Source organism: Dunckerocampus dactyliophorus, chromosome 14 (genome assembly GCF_027744805.1).
Source record: "Dunckerocampus dactyliophorus isolate RoL2022-P2 chromosome 14, RoL_Ddac_1.1, whole genome shotgun sequence".
Taxonomy (NCBI): Eukaryota; Metazoa; Chordata; class Actinopteri; order Syngnathiformes; family Syngnathidae; genus Dunckerocampus; species Dunckerocampus dactyliophorus.
Window position 1 is genome coordinate 79491 of NC_072832.1, and position 20544 is coordinate 100034.

A 20544-nucleotide genomic window follows, 5' to 3' on the forward strand; every position below is an offset into this window, starting at 1 on the left:
TGCTCAATAGCACTAACGCTAGTGGCGAGGGCGGCCAGGGACTCCATAACTCCCCGGAGGGATTGTTCATGGCTGCCTACGAGCGCACCTTGTTGGGATAGTGCTACCTTTATATGTGCGAACTCTGCGGATTCCATTGTTGGCCAGATTGTTCCGTTACGAACGGCCAAGGCCGTGCTACAGGAATCCAAAATGCAGAGTCGAATACGTGAAACAGAAATGGTCTTTAATACAAAAATGGATAACAAAAAGGTACAAAAACAACACAAGAAACAAAGTACAACAAAAATACCTCCGGACCTAGTCGCGGGAAATCGTAACAAAAATCACTGCTAGCAAGGAGAGCTGAGCAGGGAAAAATACAGACAAGTAACGAAAAGAGCTGCTAACAAAAAACTAGCAGAAGTACCGAAAATACAGCTACTGCTGAGAACGTCAAGCAGGTAGGTAGGTACTTACAGGTGAGCCGAGCGTGGGTCAGAAAGCCAAAACACAATGCACAAGAACAAGCTGGAAGGAGCTGAACAGGGTGTAGCAAAGGGACAATCTGGCACTGGATATGAGTAAGCACACAGCTTAAATAGATCAACTAATCAGTGGCAGGTGTAGACCATCAGCTCATTAAGGTGCTCAGGAGTGTGCTGCAACAGAGAAACGGTAGATGGCAGTACCGCAGCACACAATCCTGACAACTACGTAAGTGCTCAGATAGTTCAAGAAAAACTGCCTCTCAACTTTGTGATATATAAGTGAAAAGTGTATTATTACTATGAACTTTTGTCTTTGCTCTTTTTCTCCCATTTTTGCATTTTTTTTTTTGGTTTAATTTTCCAAATATTTCAACTGTCTTCTTAAACATTTGTAGAATTTCTTCTTGTAATATTATGTCTTCATCGTAATGCTTTGGATTATGTTTTGACTTCATGCTCGTAACATTAAAACTTGTTCTATTTGTTTAGTTTCTCATACTATAATATAATATAATATAATATATAATATTACTATCTATCTATACTACTATCGAAGTAAAATAGGTTTAGGGAACCTATGGCTCGGGAACCAGATGCGGCTCCTGTGATGACCGCATCTGGCTCTCAGACATTTCTTAACACCATAAAATGTATTTGTTACATTTTTTATTATTATTTTTTTTTAAATAAAACATAACAGGAATTACAGTGTTAAAAATAATGTTCAAAAAGCTTTCTTATGCATTTTAACCCATCTATCCATCCATTCATTTCCTAGTGCTATGCGAGTGTCAAGAGTCAATGCCAGCCGTCCTTATCACATTTTCAGGGTCAGACACCACAACTTGATTATTACTGGACCTGGTAGCCTACTCTGGTCATTGAGATGTCAAGAAGTAAACTTCCCTCCTTTAATAGTCAAATAGTCAGCTAACTAATTCTGTAGAGCAAACCCTTTTGACGAAGAAGATGGCGAAATGAAGGAAGGATACGGAGTACGGTGCAAAACCATGCAGCACCAGAAGTCACATTCATGTTAAGAAGTACGTATATTATTTATTATTGGTTAGCTTCAGTATACCAACTTTATTCAAAAGAATAAATTCAGAGACTTCTTATATTCTAAAATTGTTGCTCTTTCTTAAAAATGCATACATATAGTTGTATCCAATGTTAAAACTATATGGTTCTCACGGAAATACATTTTAAAATATGTGCTTTCATGGCTCTTAGCCAAAAAGGTTCCCCATCGGTGCATTACAGCTTCAAAAACAACATCTTTTTTCTTGAATATTTCAACTCTATGCTACTAAAATGGCATTATTTTTCTTCATAATATTACAAGTTTATTCTCACAAAAATTGCCACTTTTCCAAAAATTACAACGTTTTTTCATAATATTAGGACTTAATTTTTTTTTTCTTGAATACTTCAACTTAATGCTACTTAAATGATGTTATTTTTCCTCATAATATTACAATTAGTACTTTTTCTTCTTAGATTACTTTTTTCTTCATATTTTGACTTTTTCCATTTTTTTACCATACGGTTTAGGGTTAGTGTTACGTTTGTTTTTTCTTAGTTTTCTTGTTTAATTATATTTTTAGACTGTGGCATGGGCCAATAAAAAACAGCCCCTGTGCTTGCTTTGGACACCCCACTATTAAAGTAAATAATAGATTACAATTTGGATGATTTCCTGTGGGGAGATTTTGTCCAATGATTGATTTAAGATCAGTGCAAATGGTCTACTGAGAGTTTGAAGGCTCAACCTGGCTAAAAGGATAAAAGCGTAAACCCAAAGGAGCCACAATGCGAGTCAGCCTTATTTACCTTTGTCAGGTAGACAGTGGTGGGCTTTTAACCCCAGACTTGGAGTCTTTCCCTCGCTGTTTACGGAGCAAGGTTACTGTGGCAGAAGGGTTAAACCAAGGTCGTCACTTGGCTGCAGCCATGAGAGTGACCTGGACAAATAAACGCGTAGGAGGAAGTCAGGCTAAAGGCACTTAACAGGTGTATATTACCCCAGCAGTATCGAGTGGGTGCACAAGGTAGGCCCACTCATCACGAACAGCCAACAAATATGCCTGGAAAGCCAAAATATGCATCCCCCCAAAGTGCACAAATAATGCCCTCAGAGACACGCATGAGAATTAAATATGCCGTATGGACTGTTACTCTCAGCAGGAGGAAAAAAAAGACCCTTAGGGTTTCTGTACTCTGACAGCATACCAGGGATCAGCTGTGACACGGTGACGCCGATCCCCTCATGTCACACACACACACGCACACACACACACACACACACCCCTGTGTCCATGTTATGGGATTTCATTCATGTTCTTTTATTCACGTGAGGAGTAGTACAAATGTAGTATGATGTTGAATTTTATTTGTATATTCTGCACCCTTTGTCCCATCATGTGTTTTCTGTGTCTCACTTAAAAGAAGAAGTGAAGGTTTTTGGTTGTACTGCTCCTGTTTGGCCAGCTGAGGCCATGCTTTCTCCACACGCGTCATGCTGCACAGCTGCAGAGCTGGATGTGGGTCATGGAGAAGGCCTCTCATTTGCAGGCAGAGGAGAAATGCACTTGATTTTCCCTCTCTGTTGTCTGCTTAGTGTGTTGATGTGTTTGTCCTTTTATTTATTTTAAACTTGTAATTAGGGGTGTCACAATATCTCGCCATATTTGGGCACGGGGACGCTAATAAATAAATAAATGAATCACACAATAAATGAAAATGAAGTGGATAATCAATATAGACTGTATTGTCACATGCATGCGTGCCTGTTTTCATCCAAATAGGCAGGAGGAGAGTTCACTCTGTGAATTGCTTTCAGCACCTTGGTGCGTTTGTTCCATAGAACAAAGCATGAACGGAGTGAGCCTTGTTGTCAGTCATACAGTCTCTTTGTCTCTGTGGGTGGAGGAGGAGCTGCTAGCATACAGTGCAGAAGTGCAGAAGAGTGTAACGTAGTAGAAATGATATCAGATTGCAATACATTGTCATACATTTTTTTTCATTGTACTTTTCTAAAATTAATATAAAAATCTCATCTTGTTCTCATAGACCCAATCACATGTATCATCTCGTCTCGTGAACGGAGTGTCTTGTGACACACCCTATTTGGTAATGGTAATGGTAATGGTTTAATTCATCTTGAATGTTGTACACAAATTACAGTGGAGCTCATCACATAACACAATTCCCAATTGTGCACGTCCAAGAAGGAGTAGGAAGAAGCAAAGCTTACCCCTCCTAAGCTACCCCTCATCAGTTTCACATCACTTGCAATACATTTGTTCAATGTACAACTGACCTATCATGGTAGAAATTGATAATAGCTGATGAAATAGTTGACAGAGACTCAGTTTGATGGTGAGTGAGTACAGACAGTGTGTTTGTAGTGTTTGTGTTTGTTTGTAGTCAGTGCAAGACTGGTGAGATGTACTGTAGCATTGTACGTGCACGGTGGTTCAGCCGTCTTCTTCCTTCTACTTCATAAACATCAACTGCTTGTACTTTTTCTTGAAATGGCTCACTTTAGTGCATTGTTTGAGTTCCTTACTTCATCCGTTCCACAACTTGATTCCACACACAGAAAAGCTGAAGGTATTTAGTATCGTCCATGCAGAGAAGTGTTTTAGCTTTCATTTGTCCCTGAGATCATATTTCTCCTTTTTTGTTGAAAATAATTTTTTTTACGTTTTTGGGTAACATGTTATAGTTTGCTTTATGCATAATTTTACCTGTCTGATAGTTTACCAGATCAGCAAATTTCAATAATTGTGATTTTAGAATAATAAAGGATTTGTATGTTCCCTGTAGGCGGCATCATGGATCATCCTAATTGACCTTTTCTGTAGCATAGTTAATGAGTGTAGTGTACTTTTATAATTGTTTCCCTATATCTCCCCACAATAAGTTAGATATGCTAATACCAGAGAGCAGTCGAGAGTATGGACTGATTTTTGGTTTAGAACGAATTTTGCTTTACTTTGTATTGAGGTATTTCTAGCCACTTTATGTTGTATATTTTATTAATTTCCAGTTCATATTATTATCTATTGTGAACCTGAGACATGTATTTTTTTTTGTTATTTTTAAAGTTATTTTTTATTTGTATGCATACTTGTGATATCTAGATCAAGGATACTGTACACAAGTCAAATAGATATACTTTATTAATCACAATTGGCTGCTGGTTTGATCCAAGATCCCACTGTAATAACTTATTTATACATTGCAACATTCATTAAAAACGAAATGGACAAAATTAAACGGTGCCCCCTACTTTTCTGTTACTGTAACATTCCACTTATTCTACAGGGTGGCATGGCTTTGGTGGCTCACCCACCCACCTTTCCCAAAGGCCCCAAACCATTCCAACATCAAAATGTTGGGCTCGTTCAGTAGTCTTCACTCCCACATTCGGTTCAGTATTTTCTGTGGTGTTTTTCAAAATGAATGGACAATATCAGTGTCGCCCTCTATTGGTGGAAATTCCTCTTACATTTAACCTGACGTGTAACATGATGGTTGCTGGTTCTAGCCTAAATCGGTGAATAGATTTCAACACATTTCTAGAATAGTTCAACATTCATACACACACAATTTCAACTGAAATTAGATTCAAGATTCAAGATTCAAGAGTTTTATTGTCATATGCATAGTAAAACAGGTAGTTCTGCTATGCAATGAAATTCTTCATTTAAAAAAGAAAGAAAAACACAAGAAAACAAATAAGAACATCAGAAACATTACTGCATCTGGTTTAGAATTGTCGTTGTTTTCTGCATGCATATAAAACTAAGTCTTCTCTATAAAATCTATTTTTCTTTATCATTTGGTGTCTGGAATGTTTACATTATTCCTATGGAAAAAATTGCTTCTGTTTTATACGTTCCCATTTTTGTCGGACCTTTTGGAACGACTAACCAAAACAGATGTCTTGGTTATTCGTTTACAGCTTACAGTTAAGGTTCCTTGCTGCATTTTACCGTAAAGACGACACGTGTTACAAAGATATAAATTGAAGGAAGAACATTTTAGAAACTATGCAGCATATATGCCAAGTCTTTATGAATGAAGATATTTACTTTATTATTACTGTCAATCTAACAGTAGGCTATAGTGCAAAAAGTACTACAACCGGCTGGCCGATTCATTTCAAAGAAGAAAAAAAACATTAGTGTAAACAAGGCGTTAACATCCACGTCAATCTGCCAACTTTTGGATGATTGCTGATTATTTTGCAAAGCAGGGGTGTCCAAAATCTTCCAGCGAGGGCCACATAGTGAAAAATGAAAGGATGCAACTTTGCCACTTTGATATTTTGGAAAGCAACACATGTAGATATGCTAACAAGTTATATGTACTTCAATAAAACTACATCTCAGCTTTGTGATCTCGGTGAAAAAGCCTATCAGCTTTGTTCTTTGCTCTTTATTTTTTTTTCCAATTTTCCAAAAATTCCAACTTCATTTTTTTGTTTGTCAAAATATTATGTCTTTAAAACAAATAACATTTTTCCTCATCATATTACGAGTTTATTCTCGTAAAATTGCGACTTTTTTTCTCTTAATATTTTTACTTTATTTTCATTAAAATATAGCTGTTTTTCCCCATTTCTGCTGTTAAAATTTTCCAAATATTTCAGCTTTCCTTGTGTAGTTATTCTACTAATTTCGACTTTATTCCAATAATATTTTAACTTTATTTTGATAATATAATTTTTTCCCCACAACCTAATAAAAAAATACAGCTTTGCTGTTTTGTTTGTTGTAATATTACCACTTAAAAAAATCTTTAATGTTTCAACTTTATGTTACTAAAATATTATTTTTCCTCATAACATTACGACATTATTCTCATAAATTACTTTTTCTTGTTCAATTGCAGCTTTTTTCCTTAATATTTTGATTTTATTGTTGTAAATGTACGGCATATTTTTCAATATTTGCTGGGTTCTTTTTGTAGTTTTCATGTTAATTATATTTTTAGAATGTGCTGCGGGCCAATAGAAAAACAGCTGGAGGCCACAAACTGCCCCAGGGTTGCACTTTGGATACCCCTGCTCTAATGGCTATAATTGGCCCTGATAAAAACTCAGCTTCAGATGGAACCAATAAACTTGTGTGTGATATACAACTGATTTAGTTTGGGATTTGACCAGTTTTATAGATTTAATATCTAGCTTTTTGGCGCTGATATATAGTAGCTCATTGGTAGTTTGAAGTGTATATATGTAATGTATATGTTGTGACTGTATTTTTTGTTACATTTTCTGTGGTTATGGTCTCCCTCCAGGTGTAGACCACAAGCAACCAGTCTGATGTGTGGCCCGTGAAAGGGATATGCTCTCCATGGTCGTGGACTCAGAGACTCTCCTTTGTTTCCTGGCATGTCTCACATACTTTAAGAGGCCAGATAAGCCTTGGGACCATGAAGCACTGCTTTATGTTTGGCCTCTGTAACGTCCCGGAGAAGGCAGAGCAGATTCGGGGGGGTTGGACCTGCCAGCCAGAAGGTAATATGTCCTCGGTCGGTCGGTCCAGACGATGCAGTTGTTAGCTGGAAAACAAACTTGACTTATCTATAATAGTCCATCCCCATAAATCATTTCCTTTTATTTTCCTCCCCCTGGCAGCAGAAGGGAGCAAGCTGTGAATCTGGAAAGCCACTGGGAGGTTGGTGGGGGCAACTTTGGGATGTGTGGATTTGACTGTTTCCTGAAATGGGATTAGCAGCTACTCTACACTTAGATGGCAGGGGCTTTAGTGTAGCCCAGTCCAAGACCACCCATCAGGTAAACAGGTTCACTCCTAAATGATGAGGGAAAGTGGGGGCAGGATAAACACACACACAAATGCTGAGTGAGTGAAAGTGATATGGAAATACGAGCACTACTTCAGTGATTTAATATGGGGAAAAAAGACAAAAAAACATCCCTGATTTCTTCAAATGTGTTCTGAACCAATTTTAGAGCTTCCTTCCCCTCGGGCCAACTTTACAAAAGACCAACATAGTGTATCACCCCCCCTCGCCGAAGATATCAAACCTTACGTTGTGAGGGTGCTGCCACACCACCCTGCCCAAAGGGAATGTTTGGGGCATCTGGCTTGCAAACAGCCTCTCTCCTTTCGCTGCAAGGCACCAAGGCTTTGTTAGGCAGGCCTTCTCTGAGCTCGCAAGCCTTCAAGACCCCCATTATGCAGCAGGACTCAGCGGGGCAGAAAGAGCAGGAGTGTTTTTGGCCAGTCATGTGGGCACACAGGCATTATACACTCTTCAGGGGCACTGCAGATATTCTGTGAGTCTTGCAAACAGAGAGGGAGGCCCTGTGACAAAAAAAGCTGCAAGAACAAGTCTTGATAATTGGGAGTTATATAAGTTCCCCGAATCCTCACCGGGAGGGGATTGTACGTTTTCTTGCTTTCTCTTTTCTCCTGTTGTGGCTTGTGGAAAAGGCCCCACTGCGAAGGTGACAAATCCTTTCACATTGAAGGAATACAGTCAAGTGAACCCGGGGAAGAGCCTCTAATTGCCTGCTCTGCTGGGCAGAGTTTTACAAGCCAAACAATGTTCACTATATTTGGGCTACGTTCACATTGCAGTTCAATTTCTGTTGTTTTGTATATGTGACATGTATGTCTTTTTTATGTCAGTGTGAACAGTACAATTCCCATTTTTCAAATGCGACTTAGGTCTCGTTTGTATGTGGATATAAATCCGATACGTATCCGGTCAGGTTGCATATATGCAACATATACGTCATGGGAAGGTTTACCGTGCAACTTGGATAAAGGTAATCACCAATGTAGGCAATCGTTCTTCTCAACACAGCAGGTCAAGCACAAACGCTAATAAATAATAATAATGCTAATAAATTTCCCCGTGAGCCTTTACCGCCATCTCATTGAGCGCTGTGTGCGTGATCGCTCACTTCCACCTTTGTGCCCGCACGGTGAGGCGGCCTAAACCTAACCCTAACCAGTGATCTAAAAATCACTGCTTAGTTGGGACACTTGTATGCCAAGGTAGTGCTCTATAAATGACCATAAAAATACCTGCAGTGCTGCAGTACCTTCTACCTGGCATTTTCAACTCGATGTACTCTGTGACAAGTCAACTCAGCGACAATAACTTTGGTCTTGTTGAGAGAGCCATCTGCCAGGGCTTTGAAGCTAAACTTACCAATCAAAATAACCTTTTCTTTCTTGATTTCTCATCAATGTTTTTTCCCACTTGTGGCTGAACAATAACTGCAACAACGCTGCTTTTTCTCAAACTACGGTGTGGGCAGAGGGTCAAACAGGACGTGCACACGTTTAATAGCACGTCAGAAAAAATATTGGTGTGAAAGGGAATTTCTGTTAACTCGTGAAGAACGCGTTAACTTTGACAGCTTTGCTTTCAACGCAACAGGGCGGGTGTGGGTGAGCGCTGATTGGACCGCCTTTTTGGAATTCACTTGCATGCAGGTGTCGTAGCTCCTCTGTTTCCACTCTGATAGTACCTCTGAAGTGCTATTTGTACAGAGCAGCGTCACTGAAAAAAATGTGGAAAAATGCCAACTTTTACATGCAGTATGAAAAGAGCTGCAGTAAAACACAGTAGCTGGAGTATTTGCGTGGCTCCTGCGCATGCACCTCATTTTGTTAACAGGAAATTCACAGATGAGAGTGTTAGCTGCGGCGGGAAAAAAGGCGCAAGAGGTTTTACTAATCAGGGATGGACAAACTCAGGGCTCCTTGCATCTCAAACATCACTGCTTCTGTCAGCGGACCCCCCCAAGTGCATAGCAGGCGGGCTGAGCAGCTCTGATCAGCGGTGTTGTGTTGTTTTTCTTTTCTTTTCCCAGAGCATCACACTGGGGAACACGTGCGTGTATTTGAGATGCAGGGATGCATGGTGCTCGCCCTCCCCTGAGTGGTAATGCATGAACTGTTAGCAAAACATTGTTGCTGCCGCTGTTGCCTTCTATGTTAATAAGACGTGGATTGGGGCGGGGATTGTGGAGTACACAGATGTAATTCAAGGTTGACATCACATGGATGATAATGCACCGGGAGCGAGAAAGCTTGGAAGAAACTTAGGCGAGGCTTTTAAGGCTGACTTTTGTGCGGCTCGCTTAGCGTTCACACTGGTGTTTTTGTGCAGTGAAGAACATGCATACAGGAAGGACTTTTTTGGGCGGCCTGCGTGATAAACTCAAATATTCCAAACCACGATGCCGTCTAATACGTCGGTGAATTTAATATTCCACCTATATCAATGAACTTCAATTACAAAAAGCTTGACAAGTATACTTTGAAAGCACACCCTTGTCACACACACAGGGAGAGAGGAGGGCAGGGAAACAGCACTTCCAACACATTTGCTTTTACATAAAGTGGAACCAGCCTGAATCTGTTTCACAAAGTCAAACGAAGACCCAATCAGTAATTCCTTGCCTCTTTGTTCTATGAATTTTGTGGCTTCGCTCTATCATGATTTTTCAAAAACGTGAATAAATCATGCTGTTTTGTGGTTGAATGTGGTTGAATTTTTTTGTCTATGTGAAGCATTTTCAAACATAAAAATGGCTAAATTAAGTCAAATACAAATATGAGGCGTTCAGGAAATACAAATTGAAAGATGTTGTGACAATATGTACTGTTCTACACTGGTCAGTAGGTGTCAGTAATGTTACTGCAATTTTCAGTGAGACACTCAAGCGGCAGACTTGCTGGGTGGAACAACAGGCTTTTATTGCAGGTTTGAGTGATCTCACAACAGGCACAATAATCCCTAACACGGGCTACTGTTGCGGCCGTAATCCACGGCAAGCTAAAACTCACAACGTCACTTTCTTGTCCAGCTCCCCTAGCACTGGAGCACCCTTACAGCAACACATACGAGCACAAGGAGTCTTATTTTCTCTTATTATGTCTACTATATTGGGTAATAGAGGTGTAAATGTGACTTTAGGGGTGTTATTAAATGTATAGAGGGCTCTAAAGGATTCCCTGGGTGGAATCTGTCAATAGCAGAGGTGGGCAAACTACGGACCGCGGGCCAGATCCGGCCCATTGTTCTTTTTAATCCGGCCCGCCAAAGATTGTACAGAATTAAGGTTTGATGTGAACGATTGCATTCATTTCATTTTGACTTGTAATGATGGCATTTCAACACCAGGTGGCGCCGTAGGCGCAGTGACTTGAGAGAGCCACTTCCAATTACTGCTCTTCTTCTACTGGTTAGATCAGAACCCATCTGCAGCAATGTCAAAGAAAAGAAAAGTCAACAGTGAGTGCCGGGTGTTTAACAAAGAATGGACGCCTAAATATTTTTTTACTGAAGTCCGGTCCTAGGCTGTATGTCTTATTTGCCAAGAAACCGTTGCGGTTTTAAAAAATACAACATCAGCCGTCACTTTTCCACCAAGCATGCTAATTACGCCAGCAACCTTTCAACACAAGAACATGCGGCTACCGCTGACAGATTGGTTGCTAGCTTGCATGCTCAGCAAAACACCTTTATTGGAGCAACTTCCATCCAAGAAGCAAGCATGAAGACAAGTTATTTACTGGCATTCAAACTAGCAAAAGCCAGCAAGCCTTTCTCCAAAGGGAAGTTTCTAAAAGAGTGCATTTTAGAAACAGCAAGTATTTTATGTCCTGAGAGCAAGAACAAATTTGAAAAAAATTGCTTAACGCAGGTCAGTGACTCGCCGTATCAAAGTAATTGACCAAACTTAACTAGCAAGCTAAACAAAAAAGCTGAGTCATTTACATTATATTCTTTGGCACTGGACGAAAGCAATGATATAAAGGACACCGCTCAGCTTTTAATTTTATCAGAGGGATTCATGAGAATTTTGAGGGAACGGAAGAGTTTTTGGATATGGAATCCCTGAAAGGAAAAACACGGGGAGAGGATTTATTTAACAGCGTGTCAGCAGTCATACAGAGGCACAAGTTACCTTGGAGTACGCTCGCCAACGTTACCACAGATGGATCGCCAAATCTCACAGGAAAAAACGTCGGGATGTTCAAGAGAATTCAGGACAGGGTGAAAGAGGACAACCCTGAGCAGGAGGTCCTGTTTCTACACTGCATAATTCACCAGGAGGGGCTGTGTAAATCCGTGTTGCAGCTTGACCACGTAGTGAAGCCGGTTGTGAAACTCGTTAACTTTATTCCAGCGAGGGGACTTCACCATCATCAGTTCATTAATTTTCTTGAAGAAACTGACGCGGATCACACAGACTTACTTTACCATTCTAATGTCCGCTGGTGAAGTTTGGGAAAAGTATGTCAACGTGTGTGGGAGCTCAAACAGGAGATTATTTAGTTTTTGGAGCTACTTGAGAATACTGACAAATTTCCTGAGCTGAATGACACAGTTTGGCTTTGTGATGTAGCTTTTACTGTGGACATACTGACACACATGAACGAGCTGAATTTGAAGCTACAAGGGAAAAAACAGTTTGTGCATGAAATGCAAGCCAACGTCAGAGCCTTCAAAGCCAAGATGGTTTAATTTTCAAATTTTTCAAATTCTTTTTGTATGTTAATACTTTAATGCTTTTTTCTGTTTATGTTTCATATCTACTGTTAACAAATGCAGTTTTTTTTAATATGTATCGTATCTTGTGCTGACCCGGCCTGTCTGTCAAATTTTAAAAGTCAATGTGGCCCCCGGGCCGAAAAGTTTGCCCACCCCTGGTTTATAGTGTCCCAACTATAAAAGAACCACTGTCCATTACCGTACGGTAACTGTGTTTGTATTTTGTATTTGTACTTTATTTATCCCACAGCGGGGAAATTCACTTGTTACAGCAGCAAGCAAGATACGCAAGTAAAGAGTACAGTGTAAAGAATGCATATTGACTACAACATGGTTCAGGAGGTGCAGGTGTTGTAGAGCCTGACAGCGGTCGGTATGAAGGACCTGCGGAACCTCTCCTTCTTACACCGTGGGTGTAACAGTCTGCTGCTGAAGGAGCTGCCCAGGGAAACAACTGATGACTAGTTTTTGCAATAATTTTCCACCAAAACCAGGGCGTATGAAAACCCAGGTTCCACTGTACAGTAGCCCCTCGTTTATCACGGTTAATTGGTTCCAGACCCAACTGTGATCAGTGAATTTCCGCAAAGTAGGATTTCTTATTTATGAGTGAAATATTTTCATAGAGCATAGAAAACCTAAACACGCTTTTTAACATTATTAAGCCCCCGAGAAAAGAAATAGCACCCCTATAGTCACCTTTACAGTCCTATTACCCAATATAGTAGACATAGAGAAAGTATTTAATATATGATATAAATAAGACATTATGTAGACTCACACATGTTAGGAGAGTTCCTTGTTTTTTTTGTTCTGGAGGCTACTGTCTCATCAATGTAACATTACTGACACCTTGTGACCAGTGTAGAATACTACATCTCATATCTTTCAATGCTTCTTCTGAATGTTTTATATTTGTATTTGTGTTCATTTTTTTTGCTTGAAAATGCTTTATTCAGGCCAAGAATATGTACAATTTGCTTCAATTTAATTTAGAAAATAATGTCATACCTGCAAAATTCGAACTGCAAAGTGGCGAGGGATAACTAGATTTGTATTTTCTGCTTGCGTTTGTTGTCATTTTAACACTGGCCGTTCACATTTCAGCCCAAGAGAATGGAACAGCATCAGAGTTCAGTTGGAATCCTGTCTCAAGTGGTCTTGGTCCCCTTTGTTTGGTGCGCACCAGGGTTTGGATGATCATGTTTGTAACACACCCTAGAAGTCAGTACAGGACAGATGCAGCAAAGATAAATCAAGACTTTCATCATTTCCGATGTTTGTTTTTGTTGGGGTTTTTTTTAGCATGAACACAACGTGTGGAGCAGCATGCCTGTGCAGCCAATTACCAGGCCTCTGTGTGCCACTTATGCAGCGTTTCAAGCTGTCAAGCCACTCCATGTCACTCAGTTATGTCTTGTGGTGAGTTCAGAGCCTGTCAGTGTATTTATGAATTCATGATTTTCTACCGGCCTCCCTTCTCTCCCCCTCTTGCTGTCTAATAACTGCTAACCCTGGCTGTGCGTGGGTCTGTGTGTGTATTTTATCTGTCTGTGTAATGCTGTGGCTCGCCGGAGCACTGAGGTGGAACTTGGCCCCAGTCAGGCCGGTGCACTGAGGGTGGAGACCAAAAAAAAAAGCCTCCAGCCATGCTTTCCCCTCGCTTTCAATCTCACTCTTCCACTGGGATTTGGAAGTAGCTGGCCTCGGAGATGGAACATGTTTTTATTTTGTACACAACACACTCAGGGATTCTTGTCCCCTTTTGTACATGTGCATAAAGCACATTTTACCCACCATGAGGTGTCAAACTTTGAGGGTGATTCAGGGACGTTTATCATTTATCCCTCCATCTCCTGCCTCCCGCATCAGCAGGAAAACAGCACGGAGCCGGGAGGGGGGGTCGCTGGTTAAACGTTTTCATGTTGAATTTAAAATCAGATTACACTCAGGCTTGTTCGGTTGACTTAATGGATTTGAAGGGACGAGATCCTATTAATAAAAGAATAAAAGAGATGGAGGGATGGAGCAAAGAGGTGATGTTGCCCCTGAGGCTGTGGGCCCCACCAGTGGAACCGCAGGGCTAATCTGCCATGCAAATTAAATCCTGCCTCTATAAACTGGGTCCCCCTCTAATGTCCCCCATTACACACCTTTTATTTGTTGTGATCTGACAGCGCAAACAGATATTGCTCCAGGAACATCAGATTGATATGCGAGAGAAGATGGAATTTGCATTTTTTCTCATGCTGGCAGAGGGATGGGAATATAATGCCATGCTCCCTAGATTGGGACTGACACTCATTTGGTGTAAACTATCCTCTCTGGATTTACGAAATAATCTGCCAGGCCGAGTTCCAGGCAGGACTGAGAGGTTTAATCAGCCGGCATGGCGGTATTTGCACAGCAACGCGGCTTACCTTAGCCTTTTCTCTTTTGCCTTAATGAGGTTGTACTTTGCTTCATTCCTTTGGGAGTCAACCTGCTCACACTGTTTCTATTGCACTGTCAAAAGCACCTGTAAAAACACACACACGTCACATACCCTAATCCGATTTGCACTTAATCGTGACAGGGATTAGCGCGTACGTACATTAGCCGCAGAGCTATGAAACTTTCCGGGTGCTCGCTGCATTTTCCCGCGCCAACGTTCACCTCTCGGTAAGATTGGGAAGTGTTTTTTTTTTCAGGGCAGATAACAGCTAAACTAAATAAAAACAATTTACACAAGCGCTTTGAATGTTTCCTGCCTCAGGTTTTCTCTTTAAATAATCGCTGCAAATGAGTTGATGGATTTCTGGCTCAGATTGTTTGTGCATTGCCCAGTTGGTGGGAAAATCAGTAGTACAATGGAACCTCAGTTAGCATACACCCCAGTTAGCATGTTTTTTGGTTTACGGCAAAAATGTAAGTCAAAATGTTGCCTTGGTTTGCATACATTTCCCTGATAACGTGCAATATGCGGCTTGTTTTGTTGTGTTATGTGCTGTGGTGGCCAAAGTGCGGCCCCGGGGGCCATTTACGGCCCGTGGCACATTCTAAAAATATAATTTAACAAAATTAATACAACAAAAAAAAACACAAAAGCAAAAATGGAAAGATCAATTTTACAACAATAAAGTCAAAATATTAAGAGAAAAAAAGTTGTCATCTAATGAGAAAAGATCATCATTTTACAAGAGTAACGTAACATTATGAGGAAAAATAACAACATTTTATTAGCATAAAGTTGAAATGTTAAAAAATTTAGGAAAAAAGTTTGAAATAAAAAATAAAATAAAAAAATAAAATAAAATAAAAAGAAAAAAAAGAAAAAAAATTGGGAAAAAACATCAATTTTACGAGAATAAGGTGAAAATATGAAGAGAAAAAAGTTGTAATCTTACAAGAATAAAAAGTCATCACTTGATGAGAATGACGTCGTAATATGAGGGAGAAACAATGAATTTTAGAAGCACAATGTTGAAATATAAAAAAATCGTCATTTTTCTTCTTCTAAAAATATATATATATATTTATATGTAGTAAGGGTGTTACAAGATGTTGTGAGATTAAAACGTGACAAAATTGTCTTGTGGGCACTAGGCCTGGGATGATAATAAATTAGTTAATCACACAAAAAATTAAAATGAACTTGCCGGTCTCAAAATATTGCCATGTGCATGCGTGTCTGTTTTCCTCGTCTCTCGCCTCCAAACAGGCAGAAAGAGAGTTCACTCTGTGTATTGTTTTCAACACCTTGGTGCATTTGTTCCATAGAATAACGGCATGAATGGAGTGAGCCCTTTTGGGGCAGAAGAGTGTAACGTAGTAGAAATTCTAGTAGTAGATTGCAATTATTGCCATATTTTTTATATTTTTACATTGTACTTCCAGATAGAATGTGCAGAGGGCCAATAAAACAACAGCTACAGGCTACAGGTGGCCCTTAGGCTGCACTTTGAACATCCTTTGCATTTGTATGTATGTAAAACTAATTGTAAAACTATAAATTAGTGTTTTGTGTTAACACAAGATGGATTCATTGGTTTTGCATTATGGAAAAATAGATTCTGTTATGGTAGGTTTTGGTTTGAGTTGAACCTTCTGTAAGCGATTCATGATGCTCACAGAGGTTCCACTGTATTTTCAAAAGTGACAAATTTCTGTCCGAAAACTAGCAGAGTACATTTTCTCTGGTCTACTGTACATTAAGACATTTTGATTGCAGTGTTTTTATTTGTCAGCATAGGCGGGGCTTCATCGCCGCCCAATGATCAATGAGAAACGGCAACATGTAAAACCAAGCGCAAGGGCTCCCGCCATCTAGCATCGATGGAAACCACCTGCGCAAGACCAACTGGAGAAAAACCGAATGTATCCTCCGTCTTTGATATCAACATCCTGCCAAATAAAAAAAGGAATATCCACCTTTCAAACAAAGGTATGCCTAGGAGTGTGGACCTCATTTCAAGCACAATTAACTTGAAATGGAGTGCTGCAAGATCAATAGTCCCCAGTTGATCCAGAGGGAGCTGTCAGTCTATGGAAATGGCACACATATGGTAATATCCCCAGCTTAACAACTATTTAGAGGATTTACTCTTGCTGTTTTCAGGCCCACATGAATAACAAACAGTGGGCCACCCCCTGGGAACCATTTTGTTTTATCCTGGCTTCAATTAATCTTTAAGGGGGAGGATACCATTCAGAGAAAATGGCACGGGGTCGGGGTGTGTGTGTGTGTGTGTGTGTGTGTGTGTGTGTGTGTGTGTGTGTGTGTTGGGGGGGGGGGGGGGGGGGGGGGGGGCGCATAAAAGGACAGTGTTTGTAAATCCAAAAAGGTATATTGCTAATTATGAAAATGGCAATAGATGAGCAAGTAATGCAAATGCTACTAGGTTTGGATTCCATGTGACATATGTTGTCGACCCTTTCCCTTTCTAATTAGGTTTCCCGCCTCCCCACTGTGAGCAACTATTGCACCTTGGTAGCATGTGTATAGATTTCACCTCCTGCTTGCGGTACTTAGCCTTAGGTCAAAAACCTGTGATATGAGCGCCGTAGTTATACGCCTCAGATGTCATTAAGCCCGATGTTCTTCCAGCAGAGCCATGGACGATCAGACGCTGCGCTGTCACCAAGCGCACTGAAGTCAATTCACAATTGATTTCACTCAACACGGCCATTGATGAAGTCCGTTCAGATTGCGGGCTTCTCCTTCAGACTTGCACTGCAGAGTTGATATTAGAATTGACTTCCACGTGTCGCCCTCAGCTCAAGACAGGTGGGAAATTGAGTTACAAAGCACTGGTATATGAAGAGTTGATGCGGAAGCGACGGCACTACCGTGTAAAAGTAGTTTTTATGGATTTCTATCCATGCTGTGAGCATGTAGTAACAGGTACATTCATAATAACATGGAATACTTGTACAGTATTTTTCTCATTTTAAGCATTAGCAGGACTTCCTTCCTGGGCGCATTGATTACACATAGCAAGATAAAAAGGAAAGCTACACCTGTGTTAACTTTTCCTAACTCAAGAAAGACACAATGAATCAACCGTCCTGTGCATCAAAATGACAGGAATGGAACAGAACCAATGATTTACCATTTGTCAGGAAAACTTAGAAAATGTTGTACGTCCATTATTCCATTCGGTTTGACTAATATTTGTTGTAATGATGCACAAAAATACAATATTTTTTGTCAAGTATTTTTGCTAAGATACACATTAATGACATACTAGCTTGCTATGATTATCTGCTCAAGGTTAGAGGCCTCTTGCCTCCAGAAAAAGTCATCCACATGCTTATCACCTGATTCAAATAGCCTTGGGTGTCTAGGCATGTGAGTCTGCCCTTCATCGTCTCTGTCCCGCACAGGAGGAGGAGCTCATCCCTCCATTTTCATATGTTGTCGTCTATTTTAACCTGTATATTGTTATGGTAGCAGCTAACACGAAGAACGATATTTATCTAACACAACACCTCGCTAGTCTCAGCGTCACTCACAGTGCCTCAAGCCACTGCCACGGGATGGAAGAGTGGGATACTACTGGCTCTCAACTTTGCTATGAAGACTCAACAAGATGCTAGTTTGCTCTCAGCATTTTTTACCTGAGGACTGGAGCACAAGTCTTGTGCTGGAAGACACAGCCGTCCCACTGAGAGTGGTCAGTGGAAGTGTCGTCGCTGTTTCTATGCTGCTGCTGTTGACGGAAGTAGCGTAGCTCCTATTGGAAATCAATGCGCCTAGGAAAAAAGTTCCGGTAATTTTTAAATCATCAAAATACGGCAAGATACTATATTCTACGTTATCATCAATATACTTGTTAATGCATGATCACAGCATGGATATAAAACCTTCTTAGAGCTTTTTTAGAGGGCATTATTGTTGTAATAGGTACCTCCCATGACATGCAATGTTAACTGGCTCATGCTAACTCATTTTCTCTTTTTAGAATGCACATAAAAGGGAAAGAAATAGGTGTTCATGTTTTACATGAAGATTGTGGATGATGGGCAAAATTCCAAAAAAAGCACTTTTCTTTTAAGAGGAAAAAAGGTTGTCAAAGGCCTCGTCTCCTTCAACACCACAAAATTGGGCTTTTGGAATTTAGGGTTAGGGTTAGAGCACCAAACATGGGACACTGAAAGGTGGAAGAAAGTTTTATTCTCCCTTGACGGACCTGATGGCTTCCAATGTTACTGGCATGACCAGGAGATCCCACCTGAGATGCTTTCCACATGGCACAGTGGAGGGGGCGCCATCATGGAGCTTCAGGTTGTGCATGGGCGTCACACGGCAGAGGGCTATGTGGCGATTTCACAAGGGGCATCCCTCATGACTGAAGGCCCTCGTCTGTGTGGTGATGACTGGCTTTTTCAACAGGACAACGCTGCACTTCACAAAAAGGAATAAGCTGACTCTTTTGGACCATCCCACGTGTTCCCCTCATCTAAATCCAATGGAGAACATTTGGGGATGAATTTACAAAAATGGACATGAGTTCCAGACAGTGAAGCCATCTTCAGCACTTTGAGCAACATTCTCACCAGCCTCCTGGGAACACTGGGAACATCAAGAACGCTCAAAGCCATTTTTCACCTCATGAACAAGAATGGCACAGCTACTCATTACCCACTCCTTTTTTATATTTTTAATTCTATTTTAGGGGTGTTTCAGGGTTTATGAACTTTTGATTATCTGATGAAAAGCCTATTTCACTTGAATGCTTGTTTGTAGTAAATTGCTTACACCAAAAATATTTTTGTGTCACTCCCATTTATTCTTTTTGCATTTTGAAGTTCTATTTAGAACCTCCTTAAGAACAGCTGGTAAGGAGTGTATTACAACTTAAGAAAATAACACCTTTTTTCTTTAATATTTCAACTTTATGCTTCTAAAAATTACATATTTTGTTCCTCAGAATATTATGACTTTATTGTCGTAAAATGAGGACCTTTCCCCCCATAAGATGACAACTTTTTTCTCATGTTTTATGACTTTATTTTTTAAATATCACAACTTTTTCATTTAATATTTCAACTTTATGCTTCTAAATTTTTTTTTTCTCAGAATATGACAACTTTATACTCATAAACCCTCACCCGCTACATGACACTGTGGGTTCCCTTAGCAGCTCCTTCAGCAGCAGACTGTTACACCCACGGTGTAAGAAGGAGAGGTTCCGCAGGTCCTTCATACCGACCGCTGTCAGGCTCTACAACACCTGCACCACCTGAACCATGTCGTAGTCACTATGTCACTATGCATTCTTTACTTCCGTATCTTGCTTGCTGCTGTAACAAGTGAATTTCCCTGCTGTGGGATAAATAAAGTACAATACAATACAATACAATAAAGTGGGAACTTTCTTCTCGTAAAATTGTGACTTTATTTTCCTCATATTTTGCCACTATTCTCATAAATTTACCGGTACTTCTGTTTTTTGTTGTTGGTTTTTTTTTTTACAATTTTGCTGTTCTCTTTTTTAATTCTATTTTTAGAATGTACTGTGGGCCAATAAAAAAACAACCGCAAGCCACCCTTTTGTTGGGCACACTAGTTTAAGAGAAACGGTGCGCTCCTCGTGGCTTGCAATGACCAAATGTGGCTGTGGAAACGTAACCTGAACAGCTGAGGGCGTTCACTGTCCTGTATCCCAGGCAGTGTGTTCAACAGAATGTAAATTGCCACAATGATTTGGTCCCATGTCTGTGATGAACCAGAGGTGATGTTAGTAAAGAAACCATGCCTGTTCCTGACTCCAGCTTTTATCATGTAAATAAGGCAACGGGTACATTACAGGAGTGCAATTCCCCAGCCGCCATTTGGTCCAAATACAACTTCCCTGTGCTTTAGGGCCACAATAAAGAATGTATTTGGATCGCTCAGTTTTAATTTACTCAGAATGCCAGCAAAGCGGCTCCGGGGACCTCATCTTACGACCACTGAGCTGCCTCCGGTGGCAGGGGAGACTTGGTGGTGCTGTATATTTAAATATGCTTCCCCATCACAGTGGGGAACACCTCT

The 20544-nt window shown here is 40.3% G+C and overlaps 1 long non-coding RNA gene across 3 annotated transcripts; it reads left to right on the forward strand.

Annotated features, from left to right (window-relative positions):
- Positions 1–14629: 14629 nt before the first annotated feature.
- Positions 14630–19848, forward strand: LOC129194004 (uncharacterized). Of its 3 annotated transcripts, none has more exons than XR_008573665.1 (3): positions 14630–14687; positions 16258–16449; positions 17113–19848. It is a non-coding gene; the product is annotated as an uncharacterized LOC129194004 (long non-coding RNA). The 3 variants fall into 3 exon arrangements; XR_008573663.1 differs by having other exon boundaries at positions 14632–14687; positions 16253–16449; XR_008573664.1 differs by having other exon boundaries at positions 14632–14687; positions 16253–16449; positions 17116–19848.
- The last annotated feature ends 696 nt before the right edge of the window (positions 19849–20544 follow it).